The following is a 25,238-nucleotide window of genomic DNA, read 5'->3' on the forward strand; positions in this document are numbered from 1 at the left end:
ATTTATGGTGGCTATAGCCAGAGCCAGCAGCGAGGACCAAAGCCAACTTCAGGCATACTAGCAGTTGTATGAACAATGGCTGTCTGTGTGCACTTCTGTGGCCACAGGATCTCACCACAAACATGCACACAACAGTGGATGCTTGTGACAGGTGTTGGGTCAGTGGTGTACAATTTCACAGCTAGAGGAGCTAGCTACAGGTCATTCCAGTAGTGTAGGCCAATGACAGGAGACAGGGTTTGATCTATACCAGCATACAACTTTGGGGGCTCTAGCTTTTGGCCTGGACTTCTGCAATTGGAGTGTCTTGTCACAGGGGCATGACAGTGAGGCTGGTGTCAAGACACAAACCAGCAGGGTGAAGGTACATAGCTGGAGGGACTAGATGTAAATGAGTCCAGCATCACAGGCCAGTGACAGGAGACAGGGCCAGGTCTGGGTCCACAAGCAGCTTTGGGGACCTTTGCTGTCAGCACACACTCCTGTGGCTATAGAAGTTTGCCACAGGCACATGCACTCCTATGGAGCTCAACCCCAGGGTTAAACTGGCATCTTACACGCATGCAGCAGCAGAAACAGGGGCTGACTACCAGTGTGAATCTTGGGCTGGCAGGGTTCAGGCAGTGGGTTAAAAGAAGGAGTCAGAAGGGACCCAGGCAGCTGATGTCTTTGAATGTGAAAACCTGTGGTGCAAAAGCCACCAAAATCTGCAAAGTGTCCTCAGTGGCTATGCTGGCCATTGGTTTCTGCAGTTGCAAAAGCTGCTGGGGTCTTCTGCAGAGCAGGTCACTGGGAACAACAGTGGTTCCCACTGCATGGCTATTACTGGTAGCCCTTGCTCTTCTTTGTTCCTAGCCATCTGTATATGTCTCAGCTTTGCCAGTCTCTGGGTGGGGTGAAACTGAAGTGGGTCCTTTATGTATTATCTCCAAAGGCTGGGGATGCTGGTTGTTTATCCCACTCTCCCTTTATTGGAAAGAGAAACTTTTTCTAGCTGAGGGCAGTGCTGGCCTAAGGAATGGGATAATGTAGACAAAATGAAGCTGTTTTTTCTTCTCTTTTTGTTGTTCTCAGGTTTTCTGTTCCACTGTTGTTGAAGTTTCTTAGGTAGACTCCTGAGCTCTCCCAGGACTATTTTTGTCTGTGGATACTTGTCTAATTGTTAATTTGGGAGTGGGGGATTTCAATGCTGTTGTTTCCTACACTGCAGTGTTACTTTGGTAACATCACCTTTTATAGAATTTAGAATCAGTTTGTCCATATTTACAAAATAACTTGCTGGAATTTTTATTGAAATTGTGTTGAATTTATAGAGCAAGTTGGTAAGAACTGACATCTTGATAATATTGTCTTCCTATCCATGAACATAAACTACCTCTTCGTTTCTTTAGTTCTTTTTGGATTCCTTTCATTAGAGTTTTTTAGTTTTTCTCTGCAGATATTATCCATATTTTGTTAGATTTATTCTTAATTATTTCATTTTGGGGGTGCTAATGTAAATGGTATTGTGTCTTTAATTTCAAATTCCACTTGTTTATCACCACTATATAGGAAAGCAGTTGACTTTTGTGCATTGACCTTGTATCCTACAAACTTGTTATAATTGCTTATTAGTTCCAGGAAGGATTTTGTTGTTGATTCTTTCAGGTTTTCTATGCAGAGAATCATGCTGTCTGTGAACAAAGACAGTTTTACTCTTTTCCTTCCCAAGATACATGTCTTTTATTTCCTTCTTGTCTTATTGCATTAACTAGGACTTCCAATATGATTTCAAACACAAATGATGAAAGGGAACATCTTTGCCTTAGTCCTGATCTTAGTGGGAAAATTTTGAGTTTCTTACCTTTAGTATCCTGTATAGGTTTTTTACAGATATTCTTTTTATCATGAACAGGTGCTAGATTTTGTCATATGTTTTTTCTCCATCTATGGCCGTCTACAGGCCAAAGAGATGGACCTTGTGGAAAATAAAATAAAATAAAATAAAAATTTGCTGATACTGTAATCTTAGATTTCTAGCCACCAGAACTGTGAGAAAATAAATTTCTGTTGTTTAAGCCTCTCAGTTTGTAGTACTTTGTTATGGCAGTCTGAGTAAACTAACACATGGACTAATCTTAAATATCTTTCAAATGACACTCGCTTATTGGTAAATTATCAATGTTCCAGTTGTAGTGTAGTATAGCGGAGTCTCACGTCATCTTTGTCTGTATCAATATCCAACATTCAATCAGCCAGAAAGTTAAATAACAGAAATTCTGTCAAATTCTAGCTCATAGAAATTCCATCAAAAACAGTTTTTAGGGCGCCTGGGTGGCTCAGTGGGTTAAAGCCTCTGCCTTCGGCTCAGGTCATGATCTCAGGGTCCTGGGATCGAGTCCTGCATCGGGCTCTCTGCTCGGCAGGGAGCCTGCTTCCTCCTCTCTCTGCCTGCCTCTCTGCCTACTTGTGATCTGTCTCTGTCAAAGAAAGAAATAAAATTTTTAAAAAAACAGTTTTTAAATGTACTAAGCAGTTAAAACTGTAAATGTTGTGTTATGCTGTATATTCCCTAAAGGCATAGATGAGAATGGAATTACCTGCTTACCATTGTTCATGTGTAATTATTACTAAAATATTCCATAGACTAACATATAGACCTATATATTTCAAATCATCTTTCCACTACCCACAGACTTCTATTGTCAGGTTCTGTAGACAACTTCATATGGCAATCCGTCCTCTAACTGTGCCTTCGTATCATGATTCCAAGTGAGTGAGCATATTGGGCAATAGGAGTTTTTTTTGGAAGCCATTTCTAACTCAGGACAGCAAGTAGTAAGTTGCTACATATGAAATTGACTAATAAGCATATAAATACACTTCATTAAATTCAAACTAAGTGTTTCTTCAAGTCAACCTCCTCTTAAGCAGATCCCCAGCATACTCATGATCATTCCAACACTACACAATTCAAGAAGTATGACATAGGAGAATCAAAAATGGAAAATCAGTCTCTTATTTTTGCAAGGCTTATAAAAATGTATTTCTTTAAAAACATACTGCTAGGGTCCTTCCTGGAGCTCTGGAAGAGGCCTGTGCATGTCAGGGTCTCTGAAGCTAAAGCTCTAATGATTTCACAATAAATCTGCCTCTGCCATTGTAAAGGCCTTGACCCTAATGCCGATCAGGAACTCACCACATGGTCCTCTGATCTTCCCACTCCTACTGCCTACCTAATTTGCTGGTCTTTTCCCTCTCAGATTAGTGCAAAATCCCATTATAACAGTATCAAAATCAATAGATACTTCAAGCATTTCTTCCCTATGTCTGTGCCCAAAGTCCTGTTCTGATTAGGTTTATTATGTTCTTCCTGGGTCTCTCTAGTTTACATTCTCATCACTCCTCACTATTGTCACTTTAGGAAGTGACACCTTTGTTCTAACTTCAGATACTTGAATAGACCCTGAGAGAGGGAGGATTACAGAGGAAGCAGTCTAGGTGACCAGGGATGGGAAACCATGACCAGAAACACAACAGCTTAAATCAGAAGGAAGAGCTGTCCGGGTTTAAAATATTATCTCTTTTTTATTTATTTTATTTTTATATGAAATGTACTCCTTGTGAAAAATAAAAATAACATAGATATGTTTAACATGAAAAGTAAGAATCTATCCCACTCTGAAGCCCTAATCCTTTACCCCATAGTTAATCATAAACGTTGTTGGTGATTTCCTCTGCTTGTGTATTTGAAGGATTGGTCTTAAGAGAAAGATGATGACTCTGGCTAGAGATGCATTAGGTTGGGAATTATGATGTTACATCTTGGTGTCAATGTTCCAAGAAACAGCTGGATATTTTAAATAGGCAGTTGGAGAAGTGAGAGTTAATGAGGTAGATCTGGAATTTTTCTTCCTGCATTGTTAATGGTGTGAAAGTGAGAGAACTGTGAAGAGAGAAATGAGAGGTAGGAAAAACAAACAAACAAACAAACAAACAAACAGCACAGTTCTCCACAACAGGCAACACACACATTTCAGAAGTGGCCAATGAAAAGTAAGGCCCTTGAAGGAAACAAAAACAATGGTCAGTGAGGTAAGAAAGTTGAGAAATGATTTTGAGTTTTACTGACATGTAAACTCTGCTTCCCTGTGAAAGAGCAATATAAATATAACTGGCAGTCAAGTTTTCTACTAACAAGAAAACTCATAGCAAACAAAACTACATTCTGTGCTGTATTTTACTGCAGAACTTCCTATTGCTTGCTCTTGTCACCAATCTCCTACTCTAAGTCTCTACATGCTAGACTTTGGATCTCTTATTTCCTGACATGTGGGGACCACAAGCTCTCCCCATGTCTCAACTTTCTTTTCAGTTCTGCTCTTTGGCCACTGTGAAAATTTCCCCCCTGTCCCATTAGGATAGGCAGACTTCTAAGATAGCCCTAATGATCCCCAATTCCTGGTATTCATATCCTTGCATAATTCCTTCCCCTTGAGAGTATGCTAGACCTAGTGAGTTTATTCTGTGGCATAGATTATAAGATGGCACTACCATGATTAAATTATAAAAGACTGTAACTTCTGTCTTGCTAGCAGAGTCTATTGCCTCTAGGCTTGAACCAACCCCCCCACCCCAAACTTGAGCTTTTGATGAAGTAAGCAGCCATGTAGTAGAAGCCCATTTGGCAAGGAACTGAGGGCATCTTCTAGCTAACAGCCAGTGAGTTCTTGGAGCCCTCAATCAAACAGACCATGGATAACTGAATGTTGCTAACAATCATTGAGTGAGCTTGGAAGCTGATCCTTCTCCAGGTCATAGACCATGGGCCAGCAGCATGACTATAGCCTATGTGTATTATTTGAAACCACTAAGTTTGGGGGTAATTTTTTCTTAAGATTTTTTTTTTTTTTAAAGCAGGTTCCACACATAGTGTGGAGTCCAATGTGGGAACTCAAGACCCTGACATCAGGATCTGAGGGGAGATCAAGAATTGGATGACTAACTGAGCCACCCCAGTGTCCTTAATATTTTTTTAAAGATTTTATTATTTATTTATATATTCATGAGAGACAGAGAGAGAGAGATAGGCAGAGGCAGAGGGAGAAGTAGTCTCCCTGCAAAGCAATGATCCTGATGCAGGATTTGATCCCTGGATTGTGGGATCACAACCTGAGCCAAAGGCAGACACCTAGCTGACTGAGCCACCCAAGCACTCCTGATTTTTTTAATTTTTTAAAGTAGTCTACAATGTGGAGTTCAAACACAGAACCTGAGATCAAATGTTGTATGCGCCACAAACTGAGCCAGCCAGGCACCCCAGTTTGGGGTAATTTTTCATGGCAGCAGATAACTAATAAACACACCAGATCTCTAATTCTGGTTGTCTAAGAAGTGTCCCAAATGTCAAGTGTCCATTTCCGGGAGTGTAGGAAGATTAATCCAAGAGAGTGATGCTGAGGTCTGAACCAGGACAGTGAAAGGGGGACCAGACAGGAGGAGTAGTGTATAGGAGAAGAGTCCATATAGACAGGACCAACAGGACTTGATCAGCTAGATGGTGGGACATTAAGGAGAAAAGTCAACCTGGCCTTCTGGGTGGAGAATGGGACTATTCACTAGGGAGTAGAACACAAGGGGCAAGGTGCTGGGGAGATGGTTTTGCATATTTTGATCTGTCCTCAAACTATAAAAAGAGTTTAGTTTCAATTTTCCCTGATCCACTTAAAAGAAGATCTGTGGAGAAAGTGTGTAAGGTTATATATAAAATAATTATGAAGCTGGGTCATGGGCACATGAAGATAAACTCTGCATTACATAATTATCTCAAAATGTATACATGTTTGAGAGTTGGTCAGTCATTGGGCATCTATCTGCCTTTGGCTCATGTTGTGGCCCTGGAGTCCTGGGATCAAGATTCACTTCCAGCTCCCTGCTTGGCAGGAAGCCTGCTTCTCCCTCTCTGACTCCCCTTGCTTGTGTTCCCTCTCTCACTCTCTCTCTGTCAAATAAATAAATAAAATCTTTAAAAAAGGAAATTTCCCATAATAAATTTTATTTTTTTAAGTAGGTCCCACACCCAGCATGGGGCCCAACATGAGGCTTGAACTCATAACTGTGAGATCAAGACCTGAGCTGAGATCAAGAATTGGGTGCTTAACTGACTGAGGCACCCAGGTGTCCCCACAGTAAAAATTTTTAATGGGAAAAGGTTAACAGCTAGATGGATCATCAAGGTCTATCTAAAGGAATAATTGGGAGAGAGAGAAAATGGTAAAGATAACAGGCAGGAGGGAAAAAAGATCAAATAAAAGCAGGACAATTTGAAGCACAAGAGAGGAGGATGATCCTGGGAAACTCCCTAAGCCAAACAGGGCAATAGCTAGAGCTTTTAAGGGGAGCCATGACCTTGTCTACTGAAGGCTCTAAGTCAGTCTGAACTCTGAGCTACAAGGCCAGTCCCACCCTCTGGGAAAATGCTTAGGACATCTCCTCAATACAGATGGTAGCAGTATCACCCAGAACCATTGTGGAAAGCCATCTGCAAACCAGTCAGGCAAGAGAAAGCCAAGAAATGGCCCCAGAAAATGGACTTGACTAGGGAGAGCACCCAAGTAGGTACCAGTAGGCTGCGGAAGGGCAAGATTATCCTCCATCTTGGCATCACTAGTTGAGGAAAGAGAAGTAGGAAAAGAGAGGCCGAGTGTACTTTAAAGATCTTTCTGAAAGAGGTCTGGTAGGCAGCAGGCCTTCCTTCTGGGTGGACTTGACAAGATACTTCCATACAAAAGCGAAGAAGCAACAGCCCCCATTGTTACAATCCCACTGATGCTTGGGACAAAAGCGACTCTATTACCCTTCCTTGTCAGCTTTTCACAATCCTAAAGAATGGGTAGGTAATCAGCAAATAGCTGAATGGCTGGTTTGAATAGCTGGAATGAGGCAGGAGTAAAACAAAGTTGCCTATGGATTTGAACTCATAGTAGGAACTCTACATAATCAAATAATCAAATCTACATAATCAAATCAAATCTAGAAACAACTACACAAGACAGATTATAGTGCTGAACACCACTCCTGGGAATGAGTCCCTCATGAACTCTCCTAGGCAATACTTTCCCCTCAAAAAGCTGATGGACCCAAAGGTAGAGTGAATAAAAACTCAAAAGACATTTGAGTTTACACCACTGCCCTCATCCTACCTCTCCTCTCAGGTACAGAAAGGATCTGCTGTCCTGCAACTGAGTCCTTGCCTTGGCAAAATGTATTAATAGTAATGGCATGTTGGTAAATTTTTAACAACTGGTTCTCAGGGCTGGAGTGGGAGAGAATCACTGACTATAACATTTGCCGGTATCTGTTTGGTAAATCCCAATTTCAGCTTGATATCATTGAACACAATTGGGAAGAGAAATGCACAAGTAAAAGCATTTTGCTCTTAAAAGCAGCCCATTCTCTTCAGGTCCCAGCTAAAGCTCCATTTCTTTGAAGTTGGCTTTCTGAGAATTCTCACACCAGTCAGGTGTCCCTGTTATAAAGTCAGGTGACCTTATAGAATTGTACTTTTTCATAGTGCTCATAACAGAATAGTTATTATATATCTAGTTGTTACATAATTGTTGTCTATTAAATAGCTATTATATAATTTGCTCTTTAATGCTTTCATCCACTGCCAGAATGTAAATCTCCAAGAGGGCAAGAACTATATCTGTCTTGTTTATCATTGTCTTCCCAACACCCAGCATGGAGCTGTACATATAAAAGACACTCAAATATATTAGGTAAATAAATAAAAACACAAGTTATAGGAACTGCTCTTTTTTCAGATTCTCCCTGCCTTCTGTCAGGAGGGAAACCCGTTTTTCCGGAGTCATAATTGATCTTGGTCTCAGCCTCTGGGAGACACATAAAGATTCCCTGGGCCTCACTCTTTCTAGTGAGAGGCCTCATGGAGTTGGGTCTCATGGTCTCTTTCCAATTCTAGATGTCTGTTCATAGCACGTGTGCTCAGAGACCATTCCTTTAAAAGAATCATTCAGGGACTCTTGGGTAGCTCAGGCATCTGCTTTTGGCTCAGGTTATAATCTCAGGGTCCTGGGACCTAGCCCGGAGTTGAGCTCCCTGGCTGGGCAGGGAGTCTGCTTCTCCCTCTCCCTCCCTTTCCTGCCCCCACCCAAAGCTCACATACTCTCCCTCTCTCAAATAAATAAATAAAATCTTTAAAACAAAATAAAAGAATTAGTCAGTGCTTCAGCCCTACGTTAAAAGAATATTTTCAGTAGTGAAAATTAGATATAATTATTTTAATAACTCTTTCATTAGTTAAATATTAATATTAGTGTTTTAATAAGTCATCTCATTTTTTATATGTTATAATAAATTCAATTATTTTGAACCCTTGAAGGTAAAATATAAAATGCAACATTATGCAGTTTCTAGAAATGAGTAGATCAAAATGTATAAACACTCAATATTTGTTTTTTAAACACATTTATTTTCTTTTTTATTATAATAGTCTGTTTGTTTTAGAAATTTTGGAAAAGGCACAAAAATATAGAGAAGAAAATAAAAATCACCTGTAATTCTATTACCTTGAGAAATCTACTGTTAACATTTTTGTGCAGTTTCTTTTAGTGTTTTTGTTTTCTATATCATATGGTTCAATTTTTAGGAAAAATGAAATCATATGCATGTTTAGTTTTTTATCCAGGTTTTGTTTTTTTTTTGTAGTTTGTGGATATAAATTGGTACTCTCTCCTTGAAGGGCAATTAAAAATAATGACACATTTAAAATACATGTAACTTTTGATCCAGCAATTCTATTTACCCTGCAAGCATACCCCCCATGCTTGAAAAGGTGGATATATAATAAGGTTATAACAGTAAAAGACTAAAAACAACCTAAATGTCTACATGGTACATCCATACAATGAAATTCTATTCAGCCATTAGAAAGAGAGTACAGTTGACCCTTGAACAATATAGGGGTTGGGCATATGACCTCCCATGCTGTCAAAAATTCATATATAAATTTTGACTCTCCTTAACTTAACTATTAATAGCCTGCTGCCAACTGGAAGCCTGACTGATAATATGAACATAACACATACTGTGTATTCTCTACATATTATATACTGTATTCTTACAATAAGGTAACCTAAAGAAAATGTTATTAAGAAAACCATAAGAAAGAGAAATACATTTATAGTGCTGAACTGTAAAAAAATCCACATTTAAGTGGACCCACACAGTTCAAACCTGTGTTATATTCAAGGGTCAACTGTAGGTATATAGAGATAAATAATCCCAAGTCCAGTTGTTAGGGAAAAAGGAAGATGTAGGACAATGTTAACAGTATGCTCTTATCTGTATAAGAAATAAGAAAGTATAAAAGGGAGACCTCCATGCTAATAAACAGGTACAGAGTATTTCTAGAGTCAGACCTAAGAAATCTGTAAAAATGGTTCCTCTGGAGAGGGATCTGGGCATCTAGAATGTGAAAGAGGTTTAGTTTCTCTTATAATGCAAGTTTCTTTTTTGAATAACCATGTACATGTATGTTACTTTTTTTTTTTAGTTAGAAAATGTGTTAAAGATGTTTAGAAGGATCTGCAATTCTAGCATTCAGAAATATCCACTGTTAACATTTTGATATCTTTTCTCCCAGTCTTTTCCTTTGTGTGAGTATTTATAGGTATGTGTGTGTGAATATATACATAGCTATGTATATATGCTATTAAGAAACAATCCCCCAAATAATGTCAAAATTGGTATCAAACTGTACCTATAATCTTCTATATTGATTTCTAACATTTATTACTATGCTGTGATATTTTTATGTCAGTGCATATTGTTTGAAAACAAAGAATATTTTTAATTTCTATAAAAATATATATGGATGTATAAAATGGGATGCATGCCAAATGAGAGCGTCAGGTGACATCATAGGGAGTTCTTGTGCTAGAATGGCCTCTCAGAGTTATCCCAAATTGGACTGAGATGGACAGGCCTTTTTACACCCTGGTATTGATCAGTCACTGGAAATGGGCCATCCCAGGAAGACATAAGCCTCTCTGCACTGGAGGCAGTCTCTGAAGCAGCTCATAGCATTTCCAGAAGTTAGGGTAATAGATCCTTCACTCAAGACAGATATGGGTAGCATATTATGGTCAGTATCCACTGCAGTCTACCCTTTTTTATGTTCAGATATATTTCTTCATATATGTTCTGGTAGTAGCAACATTATTGTTAGGGTGGGCCCCTTTCTCTTTGGGAAACTTTTAAAAAAGAAGGTTGATGAAACAAACTACAATTCCTGGTCTTGCAGCTAGTCTGACAGTTATAACTGATACTCATTTTCTCCCTCTTGCTCTGTCCATTCTAGATTCCTCTTACCCTCAGCTATCACCTTCCCTGGTCCCAGTGGCTTACTTGGTGACATGACCCAGACCCTCATCCTTGAAGGGGAGGAACTCCTGGTCACTATGCCCGTTTTAGGCTGAAATTGCCACACTTGTGCATTTCTGGTCAAAATTGGGGAAGGGTACAACCAAGAAGTGTCCAGTTGGGTATCCTGAATGCCAAGCATATTCTTCCATGCCTCTGTTGTATAACCTTCTCATGCCAGAATGGTGACTCCTATTTTTGCCTGCTGGTTCCTGGGTTCGAAGAACACAAAGAAATCAGGTTGGCAGCCCTAGCTTATAGTTCAGGGGAAGTCTAGCTGCATTCCTTGGTCAAATTGTGCTCCCTTTGGAGACCTGTACCTTCAACGCTGCAGAGCTCAGTGTTGGGAGACAATTTATCGTGGATCTTTTCCTTTACTGCACCTCTTGCAAGCAGACACAGATTGCTTTTGTTCTGAGCCATCTTTTCTAGGATGCTTGTATACTGAACAGCCTTAGAAGATAGAGGTGGAGATAGTGTCTCTCCTCAGAACAAAAGACAGATCTGTTTACTTACCAGAGTAATAAAGATTATGTCTCAGTCGGGAAACATTTGGAAACATTGTTAAAGATTGGAGTGCCTCAGCCATAATATAAACCCACTGCATGCACAGTCTAGGTCACTCCACATCTTCCTCATGGTACTTGCAGAACAAGGGAAACCAATGCAAATATGAGTCATGTGCAGTTTGCTATGCTGTGAGCAGTAAAATCTTCTGACTCTGACCCAGGAGTCTCATGTCTTCTGTCAACATTCATAAAAGGGGCAGACTAACTTCTTAGATTGTGAATGGGGTAAAATCTCAGACCTTTTCACAGTTCTTGACAACTATCTTATTACCAAGCGTGGAAGGCAGAAATGTAAATGTATACTATTATCCACTTCATGTAAATGAGAACTATTTCTGATTCTCCTTTCTGAGATAGATGGAAAAAGAACATACTTGTCAGACTAAAGGTTACATACCGTGTGCCTGTGTCCATGTTATTCTGTTCTACCAATGACACCACATCTTGTGCCTTTCTCCAGAACCAAAGGTTTTTGCAGGGACCAGAGCAGTGGAGGTATGATTGGGATTCACCACCTTTGCATCCTTAAGCTCTTTAAGAATAGCTCTATTTTCCACCATTCCCCCCCAGCAATACTGTTGCTTTTTTTTTTTTTTTTTTTAATTTGTTTCTTGACTAGGGCAGGTTTCAGAGGCTTCCATTTGGCCTTCCTCATAGCTGTTACTTCATAGGCCAAGGACCCAATGAGAGGTTTGTATTATCTATGAAGTATATATATTCTGATTATGTATTTGAGGATTGAAGAAATAACTCACACATGGGTCTATAGACCAGTGGGCCTACTGTAACCTGGACTTCAGATAGGATTTCATTTATTACCTGACACCAACCCCCCCATATGCACATACTCTAAGGAGACTGTGATGATTTTTTGGGTCTTTAAGTATTAATGTCAATTCAGACTCTGTGGTCACAGTCCTTGAAATATTTACATATCCCCATTTTCCCAGTGCGTAGTTGTCTGAGTAAATGGTCTTAGGTACAAATGTTTTGGAATAATCTTTGGGGAAATACTGAAGAAATCATTACTGTGTACATTTCCCATAGTGTTGCAGATTCCCTCCTCATGGAGACATGATCTCTTCTTGAGTTAATAAGCTCCAGGTAGAAAAACAGATTCACGTTATGAAACTCGGCAAGGAATCATGATGTTAACTGGGGTGATTGACTCAGTCTCCTGGCTATATATTTTTTTAAATTCATCTGATGACACTAACTGTATCATCAGATGTAGTAGTACCCTCATTGGATATCCATCTATGTTTCCCCTACGGACACCATGTTCTATTATTTATCTCTATAATTCTTTGTAGATCACTTCCCTCAGATTGCTCCTCTGACTTTATCTTACAATAATTGTCTAACTTGGCTTCTGAACTTTAAACACCATAATCTGGACTCTATAATTTTTGGGGTCATATTTTACCTATTGCTCTCAGTAAACCCAGTTCTTTAATGGCTTCCTTTACCATCAGATCTGGCCCGTAGAGAGTCATCACTGAAGCGCCTAATGAGACAGGTGCCCCTCACAACAGTACATTTCTTACGTCCTTGACATATGGTACAGCTTCCTGACCTTCTGTAAGTGAATCATCTGGCATGTTTTTCATCTTTACATAGTATATGGTCTCCAGCATAACCAACTGTCTGATCTTTTCAATTCCTTCTTCCACTGTCTCCAATGGCAACTCTGGCATTTTAACCTCATTTAGTATTGGGCCATCACCTTTTCCATGCTTCTAGAAACTATCCTAATAGTAAGTCACATGGTCTCCTGGGGTTCTTATCATGATGTTAAATCTTGAGTACTGGGAGAGTGCGCCCAAATCTAACTTCTCTGTTATCTGCCTTATGTTCCTTTCCTTTTCATCATTGATAACTTCTCTCTTTCATCATTGATAACATCTCTGTTATCCACCTTATGTTCCTTTCCTTTCATCAAGTGCCCTCAAAGTTCAATCCTACACATACAATCTCAGTTCATGCTGACTAGATATTACAGTTCCTTTGGGGTATAGTTCCTTTCCTCTATTATCCTATCTAGAACATTGAGACTGAACATCATTAAGGCCTACTGGACAGTAGACATCCAAGAGCAAATCTTTTGAGGGAGGTCATTTGTTGTCTTGACAGGAAGAGGTCTCTGCATTATCTCAGAACAACATGGAAGGGATAGGTCTTAATACGAAACTTTGGGCCACTTCTGGGAATATCCTCATCTAATGTGTTAAGTCCCATTTTTTTCCCCCAACCAGGGTCTTGACCTTGGCTTAGTATATTTGCCTTGATTAGAAATTTAATCTTTGTAGCTTAGCCACTATGACTGAGTTTATTCTTTGCCTTACTTTAGTCTCCCACTATAGGAAATGAAAGCCGCTTTGTCTGTTACGACTGTAGTCTTTTTTTTTTTTTAAGAATTTGTTTTAAGGTTTTATTTATTAATTTAACAGAGAGGGAGAGTATAAAGCAGGGAGAGCAGCAGGCAGAGTGGGAGGGAGAAGCAAGCTCTCTGCTGAGCCAGGAGCCAGATGTGGGACTCGATCCCAGAACCCTAGGATCACGACCTGAGCCAAAGGCAGCCACTTAACAAATTGAGCCACCCAGGCATCCCAAGACTGTAGTCTTTACTTTTAACTTTCAATTGATGATTAATCTCTCTTAGCTTTTCATTATATTTTCCCAGCACATCAATCTGGCTAAGGAATAACTACCTGTTTTAGTTAGCTTGGACTACTATAGCAAAATGCCATAGACTGAATGGCTTGATCAAATTGATTTCTTACAGATCTGGGAAGTCTGAGATCAAGGTGCCTGCTGCTCAGTTCAGTTCCTGGTTAGAGCTCTCTTCCTGGCGGGCAAACACCGACCTTCTAGCATTTGTTTCCATACGTGGGAGGGAAAGAAAATAGTGCCATTTTAAAGATTTAAAAAACAAATCAAGAAACTTTACATAAAATCTGGTTTTGTGACCGTTCCTGAAGACAAGAAAAAGAAAAAAATTGGGGATGGGGGGGAAGAAAACCCAGCAGCATTGGACAACATAGCAAGAAACAGTTGGCTCTGAGAAGAAGGTACCTGTCTAAAACAGTCTAAATTGGGTTTGAGCTCCCCCATAGGTCATAATCTCCACCCCTCCCAACACAGAGGCCAAGTGTCAGTTTGTCATTCACCATAAGGCTTAAACTGTTGATTTTGAGTTTCCCCCCTTCCCGGTACTTACTTATGTTATCTGTCTGACTCCTGTAGGTATTTGAATTACTGGCCCTTGCTCTATAGTGTTTTTATAGTCCACCTAAAAACCAAAACAGTGAAACAAAATCACAGTGTCTGAGTATTCAACAGCTTTATTAGAAGACAAAAAAATATGTATAAAATATCCATCAGCAGATAGTGGATAAACTGTAATGTAATCATACAATGCAATACCACAGCAGCACTAAAAAGGACTGAATGATTGATATACACAAAAACATGGTTGAATCTCAATTATGCTGAGTAAAAAAAATAAAACAAAAAGAGTACAGAAGGGTATTATTCCATTTATATAAAGTTCCAGAAAATGCAATTAACTGATAGTGATAGAAAGCAGACCAGTCAACAGAAAGCAGAGCAGTGGCTGCCTGGGGATGGGATGAATAAGTGGGGCAGGGGAAAATGAATTACAAAGGGCTGGCTATGAGGCAACTTTTGTAGTTGATGAATATATTTATTATCCTGATTGTGGTAATGGTTCTGTGGGTTTATGTATGTGTCACAGCTCATTAAATCATACTTTGAATTTGTGTAGTTTATTATATGTCCTCACACCTCAATAAAACTCTAACCAAACCAAACCTAAGCAAACAAAAGCTCAAAACACAAACAAACAAAAAATCACATCAATTCTCTGCCATATATACTAGCAGGAGCTCCATAAATGTCTACATAAGTGTTATTGACAAGATATTTGTAGTCATTGATTGCTTACATTAATTCAGAAAGAAAAATCTGCAATTCTGATCCTGATGGCTTGCTATTAAATTTTTATCCCTAGAAATGTCATAACATTCAGATTAAAGAGAAAGTCCAAAACTTCTGGAAATGGATAACAGTCTGCCTCTGGAAAGGGGAAATAAGATGTCAAGGGAAGGAAAGGCAAATAAATTTTATTTTTATTTTATTTTTTAATTTTAATTTTAATTTTATTTTTCAATTGGTTTCATGCCTATAATATTTCTATTAAAAAGTTCTTTTTTTAGAAATAAATTGATTATAAAAAACATGCACTGAAAGATTATAGGAAGTGATTTGAGTATGTTTTCATTATATATGTATATTATATAATATATAAAATATATATTATATATATTTATATATAAATTATAAATTATATATTTATGTTTTCATTATATATGTATATAATGAAAACATATTCAAATATATAATTTATAATATATATGTATATAATGAAAACATACTCAAATATGTGTATATATATTTTAGAGAGAGAGAATGGACATGAGTGGAGGAAGTTGGGGAGGGGGCAGTGGTAGATGGAGAGATAAAGAATTTTAAGCAGTCTCCATACCTGGCTCAGAGCCCAGGCAGGGCTCGCTTTCACAACCCTAAGTCGAAATCAAGAGTTGAACACTCATCAACTGAGCCACTCAGGAGCCCTTGTTTTCATAAAATATTTTAACCCAGAGATGACTTATTTTATTATTTATTTGAGAGAGAGAACATGCGAGCATGAGAAGGGAGAGGGTCAGAGGGAGGATTAGACTCCCCATGTAGCAGGGAGCCCAATGTGGGACTTGATGCTGGGACTCCAGGATCATGACCTGAGCTGAAGGCAGTTGCTTAACGAACTGAGCCACTCAGGTGCCCTTAACCCAGAGGTGACTTATAGCTAATAAAGTAAATTAAACACGTATGAACTTCTGGTGATAAGAGAATTAAGAAACTAGTCATTTATCAAGAATAAGACTATACTTCCACCCAATTTATTAATAACACTAAACACTAGAGTACACCAGACAATGCCTTTAGAGTTCTGAGGAAAGTAAATCAGGTATACAGACATGGCTGAATAAAAATGTTTGCAAATGTTAAAAAACTGAAAGTAGGGTGCTTGAGTGGCACAGTCAGTGTCTTGGTTTCATCTCAAATTGTGATCTCAGGGTCATGAGATTGAGCCCCAAGGCAGGCTATGTGCTCAGCGCAGAGTCTGCTTCAGACTCTCTCTCCCTTTACTCCCCTTACTCCTCTGCCCCCTGCTCTTGCATTCTCTCTCTAAAATAAGTAAATAAATCTTGAAAAAAAAAAACCACCTAAAAGTTTCCCTCCGATTCTTTTATAAGTAGTTATTGAGGATATTCTCCAGAAAAACAAGAAGATAAACCAAAAAAGTAGAAATAGATTCTAGAAAAAGTGGCTCCAACCATGGAGCAGAGAAAAGGAAAGGTGGGTAGCAGGGTTAAAGAAAATTAGGTTAAGGGGAGGCATAAGCCCAGTTTCATTAGATGATTAGGGACAAATACCAGAGAGCAGAAGAAAGAGAATATCTCTGAAAGAGTAGAGAAAATGAAAAGACTTGATATGAAAAATTAGGTAAAATACACAGTTGGGAGAGGGAGGCAATCTGAAACTCTAGGAAAAACAAAGCCATATAAGTGGTTTGTGGCTCAAATATGAAGCATAAATATTTGGGCAATTGATAGTAAGGGAAGAGAATCCATTTGATCTTCATGTTCTGCACATTTCACACATTTCTAGTGGTTCTGACAGAAGTTTTGTGGAGAAGAAAATGTGATTTTGGCACTCTTCTGAGCTTGGAAGTTTGCTGCTAACTTTGAGTACTCAGAGGACAGAATAGGAAAGACTTATTGACTATTATGTTAAAGGGAGGTGAGTGGAAGGTGAGAAGAAAGAATGGCAGTAGTAAAATTGGAGAGTTGAAATATTATCTAGAGTTTCACAGTATATTATTAAAAGTTTCAAAGATAACCAACAAAAAAATCTAAAATGGATGTAACTATTAAATGTTGAAGTGGATGTTAGCATAATCCTTACCTTTTACAGCCAGGAGTCATTAGATACTATGTAAAGTTGATATGAGCATATCTAGAAATACTTAAACAATCACAAACAAACAAAAACATGTAAAAGAGGTTGGCTCTGAGGATTGATCCTAGAAGTAGAAATGGTTATATATTTGTTGCTTTTCATAATAAATTCTTTTATGCTAATGTTCTGTTATAATTTAATTAGTTTCTTTTTATTTATTGCCATGTGTGCCTTTCTTTGACTGGAAAAAATAGATGCTCTTTTTTTTCTGTTTATATGAAGACAATATTTTATTTTGTATCTATCCTATTGAGGATGACTCCCTAAAGTGGGTCAGGCTTCATTCCAGATCTTTTAAAATAAGCAATGATGTGGAAATTCTAAAAACACCAAGAAAATTGGAGTAAGCAATTGGTTATTTTACTGACATTTTATTCCCTACCTTAAGGGATGTATAAGAATCCTTGGCTCCTATTCACACTAGTTTTACCCCTCTGCTTATGAGATTTCTTTTTTAAGTGTCTGAGTAGTTCTGATCCTCCATTGTGAGGGGATGAGGTTTTGCCTACAACCAGGTTACTGATTCTGAAGTGGGAGGTATTCTGGTCTCTCTTATTACCAACGCTGGTAATTGATTGCTCATGTTTAGGAGGACTTGTGTTTCTAGTATTAAAAAAGGAATGGGAAGGGTGCCAGGGTGGCTCAGTTGGTTTAGCGTCCGACTTGCTCTCAGTTCAGGTCTTGATCCCAGGGTTGTGAATTTAAGCCTCGTGTTGTTGGTCTCCATGCCTTGTGTGGAACCTACTTCAACAACAACACCACACACACACACACACACACACACACACAGAAAAATAAAAGAAAAAAGAAGGAATGGAAAAACCATCGGTTCATCTGACAGTTAGGCCTGACATATTATTACCACCAGTTGGTAGCACACCTTAATTGCAAGAGTAGGAAAGAAAGGAAAACGATTTCTGATTTTTGCAAAGGTCTAGCAATACAAATAACAGCAAATGTCCTGTAGCCAAGTGAAGATGTGAAGGAAGAATACTTCATTTTGGGAGAGTAAAGTGAGACAGTGATCATGATCCCTAAAATACTATGTTACAGATATTCATGTGATTTGTAAAAGTAGTGAAAGTAAAGAGTGAGAAAGCATAATCAGGAGACCTCTCTTTGGCCTAAATATCTAATAGCTGCACCTAGAACTCTGTAAAAGGGTTGGAGAAGGAAAGAATCATGAATAAAATGTTACTTTGAAAAGTCTTTCTTATAAGATCTATGTGTGTGTGTGTGTGTGTGTGTGCCTGGGTGGCTCAGTTGGATAAGCATCTGCCTTTGGCTTAGATCATGATCCTGGAGTCCTGGGATCGAGTCCCACATTGGGCTCCCTGCTCAGCAGGGAGTCTACTTCTACCACTGCCCCACACACCACTTGTGTTCTCTCTCTCACTTTCTCTAATAAATAAACAAAATCTTAAAAAAAAAATCTGTATGAGAGAAACTACAAAACTCTGATGAAAGCAATCAGAGAAGAACCACATAAATGGAGAGAAAGTCTATATTCATGGATAGGAAAATGCAATATCATCAAGATGTCAGTTCTTCTCAACTTGATCTATAGATTCAATGCAATTCAAATAAGTATCCCAGCAAGTTATTTTATGGATATCAACAAACTGATTATAAAGTTTATATGGAGAAGCAGGGTGGGGCAAGGGTGAAATAGATAAAAGAGATCAAGAGTACTCTTCCTTAATAAGCATTGAGTAATGTATAGAATTATTGAATCATTACATTTTATACCTGAAACACTGTATGTTAATTATGCTTCAGTAAAAAAAGAAGAAAGTTTATGTGGAGAAACAAAAGACCCAGAATAGCCAGCACAATATTAAAGAAGAGCAGAGTTGGAGGACTGATGTTACTGGACTTCAAGGCTTAGCATTAAGCTACAGTAATCAAGACAGTGTGATATTGGCAAAAAAAAAAAAAAAATAGGTCAATGGAATAGAGAGTCCAGAAATAAACCCCCATAAATATAGTCAACTGGTCTTTGACAAAGGAGCAAAGGTAGTAAAGTAGAGAAAAGACAGTCTTTTCAATAAATGGTTCTGAAACAACTGGACATCCACAGGCAAAAAAAAAAAAAAAAAAAAAAAAAAAAGTCTAGACATTGATCTTACATCTTTCACAAATAATTAAGTCAACATGGATCATAGACCTAAATGTTAAATGCAAAACTATAAAACTCCTAGATGTTAACAGAGGAGAAAACCTAGATAACCCTAGGTGTAGTGATGTCTTTTTGGATACAAAACCAAAGATACAATCCAAGAAAGAAATAATTGATAAGCTGGAATTCATTAAGATTAAAAACTTCTGTTTTGCAAAAGCAATGTCAAAAGAAGACGAGCCACAGACTAGGAGAAAATACTTGCAAAAGACACATCTGATAAAGAACTCTTCTCCAAAATATACAAAGAATTCTTATAATGCAACAGTAACTAAACAAACAACACAAATTAAAAAAAATGGGCCAAAGACCTTAACAGATATCTCACCAAAGAAGATATATAGTGGCAAACAAGCATTGGAAAAGATGTCACCAGTGAAATGCAAACTGAAACAACAATGAGATACCACTACATACCTAGCGGTATGGCCAAAATCCTGAACACTGACAATACCAAATGCTGACAAGGATGTGGAGCAATAGGAACCCTCATACATTGCTGGTTAGAATGCAAAATGGTTCAGCCACTTTGGAAGACAATTTGGCAGTTTCTTACAAAACTAAATATATTCTTACCATATGATCCAGCAATCACACACTCCTTGGTATTTATCCAAATGAGTTGAAAACTTATGTTCAGAAAAAAACCTGCATAGGAATGCTTATAGCAGCTTCATTCATAATTTCCAAAACCTGGAAGCAACCGAGATATCCCTCAGTAGATGAATGGATAAGTAAATTGTGGTACATCTGGACAATGGATTATTATTCAGCACTAAAAAACCATGAACAATCAAGTCATGAAAAGACATGGAGGAAGCTTAAAGCATATTATTGAGTGAAAGAAGTCAATCTGAAAGGCGACATACTGTATGATTACAATTATATGACATTCTGGAAAAGACAAACTATGGAGACAATAAAAAGATCAGTGGTTGCCAGAGGTTGCCAGAGGTCAGGAAGAAGGAAGGATGAGTATACACAGCACAGATTTTTTGGACAATGAAAATACTAGTATGTTATTATAATGATGGATATATATCATTATACATTTGTCCAAACCAGTAGAATATAAATCATCAAGAGTGAACCCTAAGGTAAACTATGTAGTTTGGGTGATTATGATGTGTCAATATAGGTTCATCTTTGGTCACAAATATATCATTCTGGTGAGTAATATTGATAATGGGAAAGGAGGCCATGCATATTGTGGGCAGGGGTTATAGGGGAAATCTCCATTCTTTCCTCCTTCCATACCTTCCTTTATTGTACTTAAAACTGCTTTAAAACCATAAAATCATTAAAATAAAAAGAGACTTCCGTGAAAGGAACACCATCATTATCATTATGAGAACAAGTTGGCTGAATATCTTTCACTACAAGCAGAACTTAAAGGTCGATAGGATAATTCTGAAATCTTATTTGTGCTAAAATTATCCAAACTGGAAAAAGACAAATTTTAAAGTTAATTTGTCATCTAAAAAGTCACAAACTGGGGGTACCTGGCTGGCTGTCAGTAGAGCATGTCACTTTTAATCTCAGAGTCACGAGTTTGAGCCCACACTGGGTGTAGAGATTACTTAAATAAATAAATAGATCTTTTATAAATAAATAAGTAAATAGTCACCAACTAGCTTTTTGTATTATAAGGCAAAGTTCTTCATGGTATTCATTAATAAATGTTAACCATTTATTCTTCAATGCATTTATATTACACTTACAATACATTGATGTATAACTCTGTAAATGCAATTTTTATTTTTATTTTTATTTATTTATTTTTTAAAGATTTTATTTATTTATTTGACAGAGAGAGGGAGATCACAAGTAGACAGAGAGGCAGGCAGAGAGAGAGGGGGAGGAAGCAGGATCCCTGCTGAGCAGAGAGCCCGATGCGGGGCTCGATCCCAGGACCCTGAGACCATGACCTGAGCCGAAGGCAGAGGCCTAACCCACTGAGCCACCCAGGCGCCCCTGTAAATGCAATTTTTAAATATATAATACTAAATATCTACTTTTGTACCAGGTTGGCTAAGAAACTGAGTTGAAATAAAACTAATGGGTATGTGTCTTCCTTTTTAGACATCTAACCCATTAAGAATGAAACTTCAAATTGGCCAGGGCTCATTTCAGATCATTTGAAATGAGCAATGAAGTAGAATACCAAGGTCAATAAGAAATGTGGACTAAGCAAATGGTTGCTCTACCAGTACTATATTCCCTATCCTAAGTAATTAAAAAAAAAATTTTTTTTTTTTAAAGTCAGATCCATGCCCAGTGTGGAGTCACCATGGGCCTTGAGCTCACAATCCTGAGATCAAGACCTGAGCTGAGATCAATAGTCAGAAGTTTAATCCACTGAGCCACCCAGGGACCACTACCCTAAATAATATTTAAGAATCTTGAGCTACTATCCACACTAGTTTCAGATATTGCTTTTGATATTTTGTTCATACCTATGGCTTGAAGCTGTTCATGAAAATTTTGGTATTAGAAAATCTTTGCCAAGAATTTTGGAATCTTAAGAATTTCACAAATGCAGAGGCTCCTGGGAGATGTGTGATTACATAATAAAGTCAACACATTATGATAACCATTACTTTATTTTACCAAATAGTTAAACTTTAAATGTACCTATTGTTTGTTTGCATTTATGATTTTTCAGACTAAATCAACTAATATGAAGAATTTGTGAAGAAAGATACAGAAATTGGAAAAAGATCAAGTCATTTCTTGCATACCATTAAGTATTTTAGATTATATTTTATCAACTATAGGAATCACAGAAAGCTTTTGTGCGTTTTTTTTAGGGTGGTGAATGAAAGACAAAGACTTTTTAGAAGGCTATTATACTTGTTATGGTGGAGTCAAGCCTAGCCTTACAATTTAGAACATAGGACACTAGGTAATTATTTATAAACATCAGCTTAACTATTGAGTTAAGTGAGAGGGCAAAATAAAGAAAATTTTAGATTTCTCTAAACTCAGAAAGTTGACTACTCTGTGCCCTTGGATATTTTTAAAAATTGCTAAAAAGTTCTTAGCAAGATAAAAATAACACGGCAATAATACCAATGGCATTTCTATATAATTGTTAATTTAATACTCACAGTGACTCTATGAGATAGGTACCATTGTTTTTTTCCAACAACTGAGGAAACTGAGGCACAAAGAGATTTGTCCAAGGTCACACAGGTTTCTAGAGCAGTATTGTTTCAAAGTCCTTGTTCTTAATTACTACAGAGATTACAATGTTAAGAGAAATGAGGAAATCTGAATTTTAAGAAAGCATTATTTTAAATGTTTAAATTTTGAGCTGGAGCTTCCCGGCAAGTAAGCGGAACATGAGGAATCTTAGCTGAGGAAAAATCAGAAACAGTAATTTTGGGAGACTTTTAAAGTGCAAGAATGTGGTCGAGGACAGTTAGGAGTTGAACTGTGGGATGAAGAGCAGGAGCTAGCAAAGGAATAAAACCAGTAAACCAGATAGGTTGTAGAAATCAGGAATTGTCCTTAAATAAAGGGAAGTAGGATTTTAAGAAGGGTCTAGGGGTTGGATGTGCCAAGAAAATGAGGAAGGAGAAAATGGTTGGAAATTATAACTGTCGATCTTAAAGTGTAAGTTCATTTTGTTGTTATGAAGTCTGATTAAGCTAAGGAATAAAGAGCAAATGAAGGCGGTGACTGCTTCTTTTCAGAAATATGTGTGAAAGAAAGGTTGATAATACAGTACCTGGAGAGAATAGTAGCACTGGAATTTTAAAAAAGACAGCGGTAACGGTGTGTTGAAAAGCAAAAAGTTAGAAGCTGGTGGATAAGGACATTGAAGAGACAAGACCTTACAAAAGTAGTGGTGGAGGGAAGTGAGAAGGGATGGCTTACACAGTCCAAGGAAGACTGGCTTTGGAAAAAAGAGAACAGGTTGATTTGGTGAGAATTTTTGAGATCAGGAACACAATGTGACTACAGATACTTCAAGATGGAGAGAATATCAAACTGGAGAATTTATAATCCCATTGCTTTGATCCCTGGAAACTAAATGAAGTTACCTTTTAGTATAGACTGTACCTGGCACCTTTAATAACAAGGAAAGCTGTAAACAGTCTTTGCAAAGAATATAAAAGAAATCAACCAGAGATTAGTGCGTGTGCGTGTGTTGTGTTTAGGTCGGTTGCGACTTCCTCCAGTCAAATAGACACACACTTTGTGCCCTTTTCGGAAAGAAACCAGAAATTGGGGTAATTTACTGGAGATTGGCTCTGAGGACTATAAAAGAATTGAGCGATTCTAAGGCAATATTAAAACAGAGCTGGCTCTAGCAACAGAGAATTTAGTCACAAATCGGGTTGATGAGCTGGGAGATTAAGGATTCACTTTTGTACTGAAAAGTTGTGAGCAGGTAAAAGATAGGAGCCACCGTCACGGAAACGCGCGGGTAGGAAGAGGTGACGTTCAAGGGCATATTTTGATTACGATCTCACGTTAGTCAATTCTCACGTCCATTTCAGAGCCACTGAAAATAGTTCTATGCTGTGAGAAGAGAAATCGCATTCCAAAGCTGAGGCTGTATTTTCCAGGTCTAGCTACATTCCTTTTTCACTAACTAGCCAATGCTGCCGCCTTATGCAAAGCCAGCACTAAGGAGTGGATCTGCTTTACAGAGGCAGGGACGACGCCAATCGGCCTGGAGCAGGCACTGTAGCGTCTAGATTGGCACGGGAGGGCCTGAACATTTCTCGAAACCTTTTCACCCTTACTCGCAAAAGCGCCTTGCCAACAGTCAACAATAAGTATAGCTAACACAATGCTAAGCTCAGAGACCCTCTTCAAACCCAGGAGAGGCGGGAGAAAGCTTTGGCTCCTTTACTCCTTCCCATTTCCGCAACGGGCTATCCAACGTCGGACGCGGACAGCACGACTCAGGCGGAGCGGCAGAGAAGCACTAGTCTCGAGACCTGGGGAGGGACCTCGATAAAGGGGCCGGGGGCGGGTCTCCCTCCCAGGCCTCGGAAAAGCTCCAAAAATGGCGGGCGGCAACTCCGCTAGCGGGGCGCGCAGGCGCCACCGTGGCCGTCCTTCCGCCAGCCTCAGGCGGCCCAAGAACCCTCTACAACGTCCTCACCGAGAGGTATCCGCTAATTGCGATTGGCTGACCTAGGCTACCGCTCTGCGCGGGGGCGGGGTCTCCACGCAGCGGCCACGTTTCCCGCCCCGCTGGTGCGCGTGCGTGCAATCCCCACAGGAAAGCGTTTGCGCGCGTCCCCGCCGCGGCCCCCAGCTCGCGCCTCAGCTCCCTCCCTTTTCCGGGCAGGCCCGTCCCGTCAGCTAGGCAGTAAGCGTCGCGGCCAGCAGAGGGCGGTCCGGACCCAAGTCTGCAGCGGCGCCATTGGCGTGTGGAAAATGCCACCAGATGGCGGGTTAGGATTGCAGCTCCGTTGAAGGCGCGGCCCCCGCTCCCGAACCCCCGGCGACCACCCCGTAACAACCCCCCCACATCGGGAATAACACACCGGAGACTTTTGGGGGGAAACTAGGTCGACGGCCAGCGGCGCCCGGATGGGCAGCTGAGGTGAGTGCGGGCGGCGGCGACGGCGGCGGGGGGCGGGAAAGGGGGAATGCGGCGGCAACGGCGCGGGGGCTGGAAGCGCGGATCCAAGATGGAGGCCGGGCGAGAGCGAGGGAGCGCGGGCGAGGAGCGGGCGGGCGGGCCGGGCGCGGGCCCCGCGCGGGGGAGGGAGGCCGCGCGGGCCTGTGCGGGGCGCGGCAGTCGCTGGTTGTCCGGGCGCCCCGGGGGGCGCCTGTGGGCGCGGCGGGCACCCCGGAGCCCTCGTTCCTCCCCACCCCTCCCGCGGGCCCGAAAATTCTGCCCCCGCCTGCTCGGGCACTACAGCGACGGGCGCGGAAGCCTTTGTGGCGCGCTCGGGCCCGCCGCCAAGCCAGCCCTCCGCCCTTCGTCCCCC

At 39.6% G+C, this 25,238-nt stretch overlaps 1 protein-coding gene across 3 annotated transcripts in view; it reads left to right on the plus strand.

Annotated features, from left to right (window-relative positions):
• The first annotated feature begins 24,594 nt into the window (after positions 1 to 24,594).
• The window catches only part of STAG1 (stromal antigen 1), a 425,489-nt gene continuing 424,845 nt past the window's right edge, over positions 24,595 to 25,238 (plus strand). For all 3 annotated transcript variants that reach the window (XM_032869634.1, XM_032869636.1, XM_032869635.1), the window contains exon 1: positions 24,595 to 24,847. The gene's annotated coding sequence lies outside the window, so the exon portion shown is untranslated. The remainder of the gene's footprint in view (positions 24,848 to 25,238) is intronic.

This window comes from Lontra canadensis, unplaced genomic scaffold, assembly GCF_010015895.1.
Source record: "Lontra canadensis isolate GAN:19392208 unplaced genomic scaffold, GSC_riverotter_1.0 scaffold38, whole genome shotgun sequence".
Classification (NCBI taxonomy): Eukaryota; Metazoa; Chordata; class Mammalia; order Carnivora; family Mustelidae; genus Lontra; species Lontra canadensis.